Raw genomic sequence first — 11596 nt, 5'->3', positions numbered from 1 at the left:
TCTCAAAATCAGGATTTTTTCCCAATTAGTTCTGATGGATTCCTGTCTTTTAAAATGGATATGCTTTAGGACTGGATTTCTATTTGGAATTAGCGTCATCAATTTCTGGACACCATTGTAACCATGCCAACCAGCGTTCGTCTGTGTACACTACTAGGTCAGTTGTGTAGCGTGATCTCACTGTGCGCTTTCTTTCCGTAACCAGGAGCTTGAGAAAATCTTGCAGCAATTGAAACACATTCTACTCCTGAGTCCAGAACTAAAATCCTTAAACGGGTCGTAAAACGAACTAGAGACAGGCACGCTACCCCTACACCACCAGATTGGATGATAATAATAATAATAATAATAATAATAATACATTGAGAGGTATCGAATTATTTCATTCAAATTATTTATCAGTATGGCCAACCCTCTAACGCTCATGTGTGCGGTTCACATTGTTCCCGACCACCCTGTATATATCATTTTAACATCAACCTATGTACAAAACTTATTGCTAGAAAACTCTACAGCGGCGCACGACAAATCCCGAGCGCCAGGTCGCCATGGCCCCTAAAATTATTTCTTTCGCGCTTTATTTTTCGAGCTGAGTATAATCACCCCCTTTATATGTTTAATCCCTGGTTTGCTGTCTCTGAAGTATTGCAAAGCGCATTTATTAACACACAAACCCTTGACACTCCGGGCGATTTCTGCTTCGATAATGTTATTACCACTTTAAATAATAATCAAGGCCGCGTTACATAAGCAACAGAAGAAAAATGAATGTTAAGTATGAGCGTTTGGGTGTCGAGGAAACATCTCGTAAAGAGTCCGGCTCCATGGCTGAATGGTTAGCGTGCTAGCCTTTGGTCACAGGGATCCTGGGTTCGATTCCCAGCAGGGTCGGGAATTTTAACCATCATTGGTTAATTTCACTGGCACGGGGGCTGGGTGTATGTGTCGTCTTCATCATAATTTCATCCTCATCATGACGCGCAGGTCGCCTACGGGAGTCAAATCGAAAGACCTTACTCCCGGCGAGCCGAACTTGTCCTTGGACACTCCCGGCACTAAAAGCCATACGCCATTTTATTTCATTTCATCTCGTAAAGAAAGTATTACCGACAGAGAAATAACTCAAGTATTCTTCTCATGTAAATTACATGATTAATAATCCTGCTCTTTTCTATCAAAATATAATGTAATTTGCTATTAAATTGATTATTTCAACAGAGCTGTTATAGAACGTATTGTCGCGGAATTTATCTCCGTATGTTGATAGCATGTGTATGGACACAAAAGGAAAACTAAGGATGCCTTGTAAAGTATGGCATGTTCCTGTTATCATATTTGTTTTTAGATAGATGATGTTTAAATTTTAAGTTATTGAAAGCATATGACACGGTACCGAGGGAAAAGATGTTCACCATACTAGGGAACCATGAGAATAAGGGTAGATTATTAAAATCAATCAAAGGCATTTATGTTGACAATTGGGCTACAGTGAGAATTGATGGTAGAATGAGTTCTTGGTTCAGGGTACTTACAAGGGTTAAACAAGGCTGTAATCTTTCACCTTTATTGTTCATAGTTTACATGGATCATCTGCTAAAAGGAATAAATTGGCAGGGAGGGATTCAGTTAAGTGGAAATGTAGTAAGCAGTCCGGCCTATGCTGACGACTCGGTCTTAATGGCAGATTGTACCGAAGGCCTGCAGTCTAATATCTTGGAACTTGAAAATAGGTGCAATGAGTATGGTATGAAAATTAGCCTCTCGAAGACTAAATTGATGTCAGTAGGTAAGAAATCCAAGAGAATTCAATGTCAGATTGGTGATACAAAACTGGAACAGGTAGATAATTTCAAGTATTTAGCATGTGTGTTCTCCCAGGATGGTAAAACAGTGAGATTGAATCGAGGTGCAGTAAAGCTAATGCAGTGAGCTCGCAGTTCCGATCAACAGTATTCTGTAAGAAGGAACTCAGCTCCCGTACGAAACTATCTTTACTCGGTCTGTTTTCAGGCCAACTTCGCTTTATGGGAGAGAAAGCTGGGTGGACTCAGGATATTTTATTCGTAAGTTAGAAGTAACAGATATGATAGTAACAAGGATGATTGCTGGTTCAAACAGGTGGGAACAATGACAGGAGGGTACTCGGAATGAGGAGATAAAGACTAAGTTAGGAATGAACGCGATGGATGAAGATGTACGCATAGAACGACTTTGGCGGTGGGCTCATGTGAGGCGAGAGGAGGAGGAGGACAGGTTACCAAGGAGAATAATGGACTCTGTTAAGGAGGGTAAGAGAAGTAGAGGGAGACCAAGACGACGATGGTTATACTCAGTTTCTAACGATTTAAAGTTAAGAAGTATAGAACTAAATGAGCCACAGTACAAGTTGCAAATAGAGGATTGTGGCGACGTTTATAAAATTCACAGAGGCTTGCAGACTGCACGCTGAAAGTCATAACGATCTATAATGATGGTGTATGATGTTTGTATGTATGATCCTTTAATATGGCATACAAAGTAATTGTAAAATCTGGTGCTGTCGACGACAATATTCACTTTGCTACTTACATTTTACACCGGCCCGTGGTGTAGGGGTAGCATGCCTGCCTCTCACCCGGAGGCCCCGAGTTCGATTCCCGGCCAGGTCAGGGATTTTTATCTGGACCTGAGGGGTGGTTCGAAGTCCACTCAGCCCACGTGATTAGAATTGAGGAGCTATCTGACGGTGAGATAGCGGCCCCGGTCTTGAATGCCAAGAAAAACGGCCGAGAGGATTCGTTGTGCTGACCACACAACACCTCGTAATCTGCAGGCCTTCGGGCTGAGCAGCGGTCGCTTGGTAGGCCAAGGCCCTTCAAGAGCTGTAGTGCCATGGGAGGGGGGCTTACATTTTACAATTTACAAGTTTCTTGGAACCGTATCAAAATATAAGTACGTATGCAACAATTGGCTAGTTTCATAAATTTCTATACATAGTGGCATGTCTTATTTAGTTCACTGTCCTGCTGTCTTTACATTTTGTGTTGCAGTGTATAAAATCACAATACCTATTGCTATTACTACCATATTATATTTTTCCACAAGGCTGGACGTCACGATGTTAACGATGTGACTACTAGAAAAAATACCTGGCTCCTAGGTGTGAGCGGTGGCTCCCACATTTAAAAACATTTGTCATGACGTGCTCGACACTATAAGTAATTCCGAATCACAAAGCTGTTCCTTGTCAACAGATGTTACAAAAACAAATCCTCCCACCCTATGCAGCAGTAGTTGAAATCTTAGACCCGCGGGTTAGCGAACACCTGTATTTCTAGCTCCAGATGAAACAGAATTCCACTGTCAGGGACAAACCTCACGCTTGACAACTTGCGAGCTGGTTCACTGCCGAGCTGGAAAGCATACATAACAGTAGCACCGTCAGCTCGCGAACAAAACAAATAACTGGCTCATAAAGGAGACGTGGTTATCGCCTAAATCCATTAATTCCCCCCAGTCGCTATGGCACAGCTATTCAAAGGGATATGAACGGAGTTTCATAAAATATACCATTTAATTCCCTTACACTACACTCCACTCCACACCCAAGCTCTCCGCTGCAACTGTCGATACTACGAATATATTTATTCGACAAGACGATGAAGGCATTTCATTGTGAAACTAAATTGGACGGGTATCGAAATGGTTTCGAACGACACTGGAGCATAAAAACTGATTTCCTCGCGTTATTCTGTCTAAGTTTATAGTCTTTCTTAATGTAAGAATAACTGAAACTATATACACTCCAGTGGTAGTATGTTTATTCATTTCGTTGTGTACATAGTTACAGGACAATGCGTGTTGTATACACAACCATACAGCATTTATGTTTGTTTGATACTTTAAAGATATTAAACTTATAGAATATATTTTCCATTTAAATATAATAGTAGGTATATGATGTACAGTGGTCTGAAACACGTGAACACACTACATGAGGTTTAGACCGTTGGTCATACTGTTCTGTCATTACTGAGCTCGATAGCTGCAGTCACTTAAATGCGGCCAGTATGCAGTAATCGGGAGATAGTGGCCACTGTTGGCAGTCCTGAAGATGGATTTCCGTGGTCTCCCATTTTCACACCATGGAAATACTGGGGCTGTACCTTAATTAAGATCACGACTTGCCATCGATATGTAATTTGAAAAAGAATGTGTCGATATCTCGTGCCGTTGTCATTTTTATCACTGCTGAAGTTAGCCAATCGGGTCGCTTGACGGGCGAATTCAAATGGGCCTTACAAGGCGGTGTTGCTAGATCTGCAAGAGCCATGCCGAGAAGTATCAAACACAAACACACCGTGGTTTTAGCCAATGCCACTGTAGCGTTCTTGCTATGAGCCGAGCCTATCAGCAGGGATGTCCTTGTTCAAGTCCCTCACATACAAAAGTTCATTTCTTCTATTGGCGCTCTTAAGCCAGTCACAGGACACGTGCAGTTTTAGCAACACCGCCTCACAAAGCCCATCTGAAGTTGCCTGCGAAGCGATCTCATAGTCTACCTTCAGCAGCTAATAAAATTACAACGGCGCGAGATATTCTAATTATTGTTTTCCAATTATTGATCTGTATGACCAACCCTCTAACGCTCACATATCCGGTTCACGTTGTTACCGACCACCCTGTAGGCTATACATAAATTACATAGTCCGACTCTTTGGCTGAATGCCCAGCGTTGAGGCCTTCGGTTCACAGGGTCCCGGGTTCGATTAACTATTCTGGCAGGGGGACTGGATGTTTGTATTTTTCCCAACACTTCCCTCTGTATATTCAGACAGCATATTACACTACCACCCATCACAGAAACACGCTATAGTGATTACATCCCTCCAGATATGTTTGGCGTCAGGAAGGGCATCCGGCGGTAAAACATGGTCAAATCCACATGTGCTCCTCAGTTACCACCCGCCACCCCACAGATGTGGGAAAACGGAAAAAGGAGGTATAATATAAATTATTATTATTATTATTATTATTATTATTATTATTATTATTATTATTATTATTTCTTGACTCGTTTTACCCAACTATGGAGCGCGTTTCAACTTCTTTAGCACAATATTCCTTCTTTCCTTCCCAATATCTCTTCATTCGTTCTGCGTGTTCCTCTCTCTTCTTACAAGGGCCTAACATCTACGTCATTTCTTCTATTGGCGCTCTCAAGCCAGTCATAGGACACGTGCAGTTTTAGCAACACCTACTCACAAAGCCCATCTGAAGTCGCCCGCGAAGCGGTCTGATTGGCTAACTTCAGCTGCTGATAAAATGACATCGTCGCTTTGGCTGGCTAGCGCAGCGAGGGATCCAGTTGGCCATGGAAATCGCTGTTTTATTGAAATTTTTAACGTTAGGGCCACTGCCTTCGTGAAGTATAGGGCCAAGGTTCTTAAACACGTACAGGCCGTACTGTAGCAAGCGCGGGAAAGCAATCAGTTGATCGTTAGGGGGAAAGTTTAGCACGTGAGTTAGTTGAGTTACATGTACTGTAAATTCTCACGGCCGACTTCATGCGCCGCTCTAGCTAACTAGCGCAACGTTCTTCTGTTCATCCTGTATATTTCTTTTAGGTTTCTCTGCAAATTTACTGTATGCTTGCTTACTAAAATTTAAATTTCGTTCTATCTTGAATGTTTTTTAATGTTGATAACATTTCTTAGCAACAACGTAAAATTAAGCAATTTCCTCTATTGTGCCGAAAGTTGAAGAGCTAAGTGACCCGGAAAGGTTTCAAATTGTGGTTCTTGGATAGCTCTACCATACAAAAAACAAAAAATGGAAAATCACTTCCGGCCTAAATGCAATTCCGAAAAAACAGCCTAAATCACTTGTTTCTTTACTCGTTTTCTTTTTGATTCAAATCCTAGCCAAAGCAACGTATTTACATAATTATTTATGTATTGTGTTCCTTGGTTCAATGCCCTCAGAGTTTTATTTTTATTTTTTGAAAAATGTCCACACCGAATGTTGTTATAAGGGCTTACGTGTAACTCTGCATTGACTCACATTAGCGCTCGTAGTGGTGCTTAAGTGAAACTCTGCACTGACTCACATTCGCGCTCGTAGTGGTGCTTAAGTGGAACAATGCACTGACTCACGTTAGGGCCACTAGGGCTCGTAGTTGTAGAAAAAGACAAACTGCTAATCTACGCGACCGGATAACGATGATTAAGAAAAGGATTGTAATTATTAGGAATAAATAAAGGATATATTCTCACACTTTATAATATTTTATTTACCTAAAATTCGTAGCTCATATCCCTAGGATGTTTTCAACATTGAGTTGCTCCCCTGAAGGGCTAGAATTGTGGATTTTTTCGTTAATATAAATTTCTTGTAGATCTTCGTTTATTTCCTCTAGGCCCGGTTTCATCAACACATGTTAGTACTTAACAAGGTGTTAAATCATTTTAACATACGATTTAAGAAAATTTGCGTTTCATCAACAACTGTTAACATTAACAAATGTTAAACTGCGTATTAAAGTTAACATCAGCTATTTCCAATGTTAAATGGCTAACATTAGCATTTAGCAACCTGTTCCAAAATGGCTGCTGTGAATCTCGCTTTCGAGGCGGAATTGCTCTATTTAGATCTTTTACAAAACAATCCTGATCGAAGAAGAGTTCAGCGACTTTGAAAATTTGACGGATGTGGAATTTCTTCATAGATACAGGTTATCGAAAATAGTCGTTGCTAAGGTTGTTGACGAAATTCAAGTGAGGTTGGAATGTTCTACGAAGAGAAACTTACCTCCTTCTCCAATGTTGCAGGTACTGATAATATTACGATTTCTTGCTACTGGTTATTTTCACATAATGGTCGGAGACAATGCTGGAATTTCTAAAGCCACTGTTAGTAGAGTTGTTTGTCGAGTGTCTGCAGCAATAGCATCCATGAGAAGGAGGTATGTAACATTCCCTTCAGTAGAAGATCGTCAGCAACTTATCCGCGACTTCTATGAAATAAGCCGTTTTCCTGGTGTTTGTTCTAGGTGCAATAGATTGCACACATGTAAGAATCCAATCACCTGGAGGCAATTGGGCCGAAATATATCGTAATCGGAAGGGATATTTCTCTGTTAATGTTAATGTTCAGGTGATTAGTAAGCCTAACCTCCAAATCAGGGATATACTTGCTAGGTGGTCTGGCTCTGCACACGACAATACAATATTTAATAACTCCCATATCGGAGCACAGTTTGAAGTGGGACAATTAACGAAGTGATTTTGTTAGGTGACAAGTGGATACCCGCTAAAAAAGTATCTGTTAACCCCATTGAAACCCTCGCGGACTTTTCCCGCGCCTCGTCCTTTTCTTTTATCGTCAAGCCATCTGTGTGCTTGCACTCAATAACTTATACATATTTACTAACTAATTCAATTAACAACTCTTTTTCGAGGGAGGAAAAATTAGAACTACGATTCCGTTTCACTTCAGGCGCCATATTTTAGAGGTGTACTCAAACAAAAGCGCATCGGAGCGCGCTGTAAAGCAGCATGTTCGTACCACTGCCTCCTTGATTCGCACCAGTTCGCAATATTGGGAGAGTTAACAGTCGATTAGTTAACATTTCATAAGAAAAGTTGGATGAAACGCAAGAAACCTAACAATATGTTAAATTTTTAACGTATTAACTAACTACTTGTTAGTATATATTTAACATGTGTTGATGAAACCGGGCCCTAATATATTGTTACTGTTTTCCAGGGATAGTTCTACATTTAGAATTTCCTTTTGTCAGTCTACTATTAACCATTTTGTATAGGTGTCCGTAGAATTTCACCCTGCAGGGGTTGTAGGGCAGGTAGGGGGAGGGGGTATTTAGGTTTTTACAGCAACATGGGTTAACTACTGCACATACAACAACTCAGTATTGAATTCCAAAGCAAACTGGGAGAAAATAGACATCAGATAATTATTATAGGTTCGGGCCGGGGGATGCAGTTAATTGCATTTAATAAATTTGCCCAGGCAACGCCGAGTACTACTGTGCCGTCATATCGTTCCACGGAAAGAATGGTAGCAATTAAATGCGCTTGTGAACAATTGACAAAAATGTGACAAAAATAAAATGCGGTTAAGAAACAAAAGCTAGATAACAAAACCAAGCACAGTAACAAATCATAGCGAATTTGTGTTTTAGTACATGGCATGCCGAGATGTGCTGTGCACACCACAGCTTCAAAATCTTCAGCAACAACAGCTGCTGTACAGTACAAGAATATTTATTAAAATACACACACATATATTACTTCTCTTCAACAGCGATAAGCTGCCGGCGATTCACAGCGTAACGGATTACGTGTTGCATGTACCAGAGCAAATACCATAGAGACAATACGCGACACTCAGCGAGATATCGAGGGACACTTATTAGAGCTCTCTAGCGCAGAGCCTCTCAAACGCCCACAATCTCACGCGTTCAAATCGAGGCGCAAGAGCTCCGTGCACTGCGCATCGGTCCCGCTCGGCTCGGCTCGGACCAACGCTTTGTCTCTGGGCTACTCGGCTAAACTCGGCTCAACTCAGCTCGGATTTGGAGTGCTACGGAGCAAGTAAGGAAGACGGAGACAGGGGGAGCGAGCGAGACAGGCGTGGGGAAAGAGAGAGAGAGACAGCGCTATTACTCCAAATCGAGGAGCGGGGGTCTGCACTCTGGTCAACCAAGCGAAGTCGTCTTTTGCACCGTGCACAGTGCATGCACCAGGCGCATGCACCCTGAGAGGCCCTGCTCTAGCGGATTGACCTGAGAACTACTCATTCTCTCATAAGAGCACGTGTATTTGTGTGCGAAGTTTTTGGTGTTATTTATGCGTTTTCAGTGAGTTGACATAATTAAATAGTAGCGTGTGTCATTCCTTGATATCTCCTCTCAACGAGAGGGTAAAGGTATGTGCGGTGTTTGGCTGCAGTAACTATGAAGTAGAGAAGAATGCGCGGTCTTTCTTCCATTTCCCTCGTGACAAGAAAATGTAAGTAATACTGTGTTTGCATATATATTCTTCCAGTGACAAAGAGATTTTTATAATACTTCATAATCTTCTGACCTGCTCGACCCATATTTTAACTGGCTTAAAATATAATACGCATATTTTATTGTACAGCGCAGCAGTTAACCTTCAATACCGATGGGTTGTTGTAGGTGTGATCTGTGGGTTTGATTGAATTCAGGAAAATACATATGCATATGAGTGTGGCTGGTTGTGTTCCAAGTTACTCCATTTGGAATGCCGTAATGTGTTGTCAAGCACTGAAGAAAATATGGGTGATTTTAAGAAATGTACATATTTTGTTGAAACAATATGATGATGCAAATTTGCTTTACCCTAATGTAATGGCATAATGACAAGTATTGCTTATAGGGAAAGTTTGAATGTTTTTGAGGCTAACTTTATAGATTTTCTTTCTGATACTAGGGTTCAAGTTAAAAGGAAAATTGTCCAGTTCTTAAATGTAAATTCATTGAATCATGTGTGTAAGGAATGTGCCGATATTTTTGTTGACAAGTGTTTTAATATGATGATACAATGATTTTAAACGAGAAAAAAGAAAAATCTAGCCATGAACGTTCAGGCAGGAATTCTAAAGCTAAAAAAGTAATGCATAAATGAAAGATCAAGCCCTTTAACAGCAGTCCATTTCACATCTTGATTATATGTCTAATTTCAGTCTTTAAATAATAACCTGTTAAATAATTCTTCATTCATTTACCCAGAATTGCTTTAGCAACTTTGAATTTAATACCTTAGTAACACTTTCTTTCTAGACGTAGTTTATTTATCCATTTCCGTATATACATTTCCAATTATATTTGAATTTAGCGTGAATTTTCAGGTCAAGCCACTAGGAGCGCCACTTGCGACTTGTCCCCCATTTTAAAAAGGCTAAATCCGGAAGTGTCGCGTATTGTCTCTACTGTATTTGGCCAGAGCAAATCAAAGGAAAATGAACGAAGGCAACAAAGCGATGGCTGTTCCAGCAACTGTGCTTCCTCCCTGAGAATGTGTTCATGAAAGAGAGAATGTTAAGTAGTTATTTTCATAACTCACGGGCAAAACATGTCTGATCCATTTTCTTTCTTTCATAATACAATATAAAGCACATTATAATATTCCTTAATCACAAGGAATTGTGAGCGTTTAAGAGAGGGAGGGGGGGGGTGTTCACCGCTTGTAGGTCCGTAAGAGCAATACTGTTTTCTTAACGTGGAATGAGTTATAGTGCTGTGGTAATGGGCGGTGTAAGCATTTACTTTCCACTCCTCCACGGGCCTTCACATTTGTGCCGCATTCTTCGTCTTCTCCGCCTGGTGCTATTTCTTGATGGATGCAGTATGTTTTCAAATACAGTTTCCAATGAAGTTCATGGCTATGACAGTACGGAAGCTGCTGAGTAATGACATACAGAGAATGCGTTTGAGTGACATGAAAAGTGCTACTCGTTGGGTTACCCGTGCGGCAATATCACTTTCTAATCCAGTGAGGAAAGCAATGGGAAACTACCTAGCCCATCGTAAATAGTACGTCTCATTTTGGCACTACCATCGGTTTCTGCAGCTTCCATTACAACCGCATAATCATTTGTGATGCTATTTGAGGATGCAACCAGCCTTCGGGCTGATGAGAAAACAAACAAACAAACAAACAAACAAACAAGCAAACAAACAAACAAACAAACAAACAAACAAACAAACAAACAAACAAACAAAATTCGTCTTTATCACGGAATTTGGTATACAAAAATCGGAAGTATTTTCAGGTCAATTTTTGTGTGTTTGCTTATATTTTACATCACTAGAAAACGGCTAAACGACTTTCTTTAAACAATATTTAAGTTCAGAGATATCCGGGCCGTGCTCTAGACTACATATTACTATAATAGTATTCAGTGGCATAGCAATATTAAGGGGTTCAAAACTGGAAATGTCATTTTCTTCGTTCGAAAATCTATGTTGTGCAAAATATTACGCGGAATGTATCAATACTCTTAAAGAGTTGATTTCTCTTATACAAAGAAGAATAAAGAAAAGAATTGTAACTTAGTTTCAGATAACACTAGTGCATTCCAATTTAGCTTCAGATAACGCCAATTTATTGGAAGGAAGACAAACAAGACGTTATCGAGTGTTAACAGCCTACTGCTCTCTCACTCCAGAATGACCTGGCCTTCATTAGAATGTGATAAGTATCAGCTTATAAACATCGCCGATGAATGACACCCCCTTGTTCAATAACACCGCAAGGCTCGAGCATAGGACCCGATTATTTTTCTTTCTCTTTCGTCGCAGGTGGGGTCGTGGATACGAACTATGTCGAACAGATGCACTTAGCCTGTTTTACGGCCCGGGCTGCCCTTCCTGACGCAAACCCTATAAGGAAAGATGTATTCACATCACGTGTTTCAGAGCAGTTAAGACACGCATCCATTTCCCCAGTCAGATGTATGTATTATTCATTTAGCATATGGCTTTTAGTGACAGGATTGTCCGAGGACGTGTTCGGCTCACTTGGGAGATGGAGAAGCCCGGTTTCGGGACATAGCCTTCTCTTAACGAATA

Source organism: Anabrus simplex, chromosome 8 (assembly GCF_040414725.1).
Source record: "Anabrus simplex isolate iqAnaSimp1 chromosome 8, ASM4041472v1, whole genome shotgun sequence".
Lineage (NCBI taxonomy): Eukaryota > Metazoa > Arthropoda > Insecta > Orthoptera > Tettigoniidae > Anabrus > Anabrus simplex.
The sequence above is the reverse complement of the archived record's forward strand: the minus strand, read 5'-3'. Positions refer to the sequence as shown.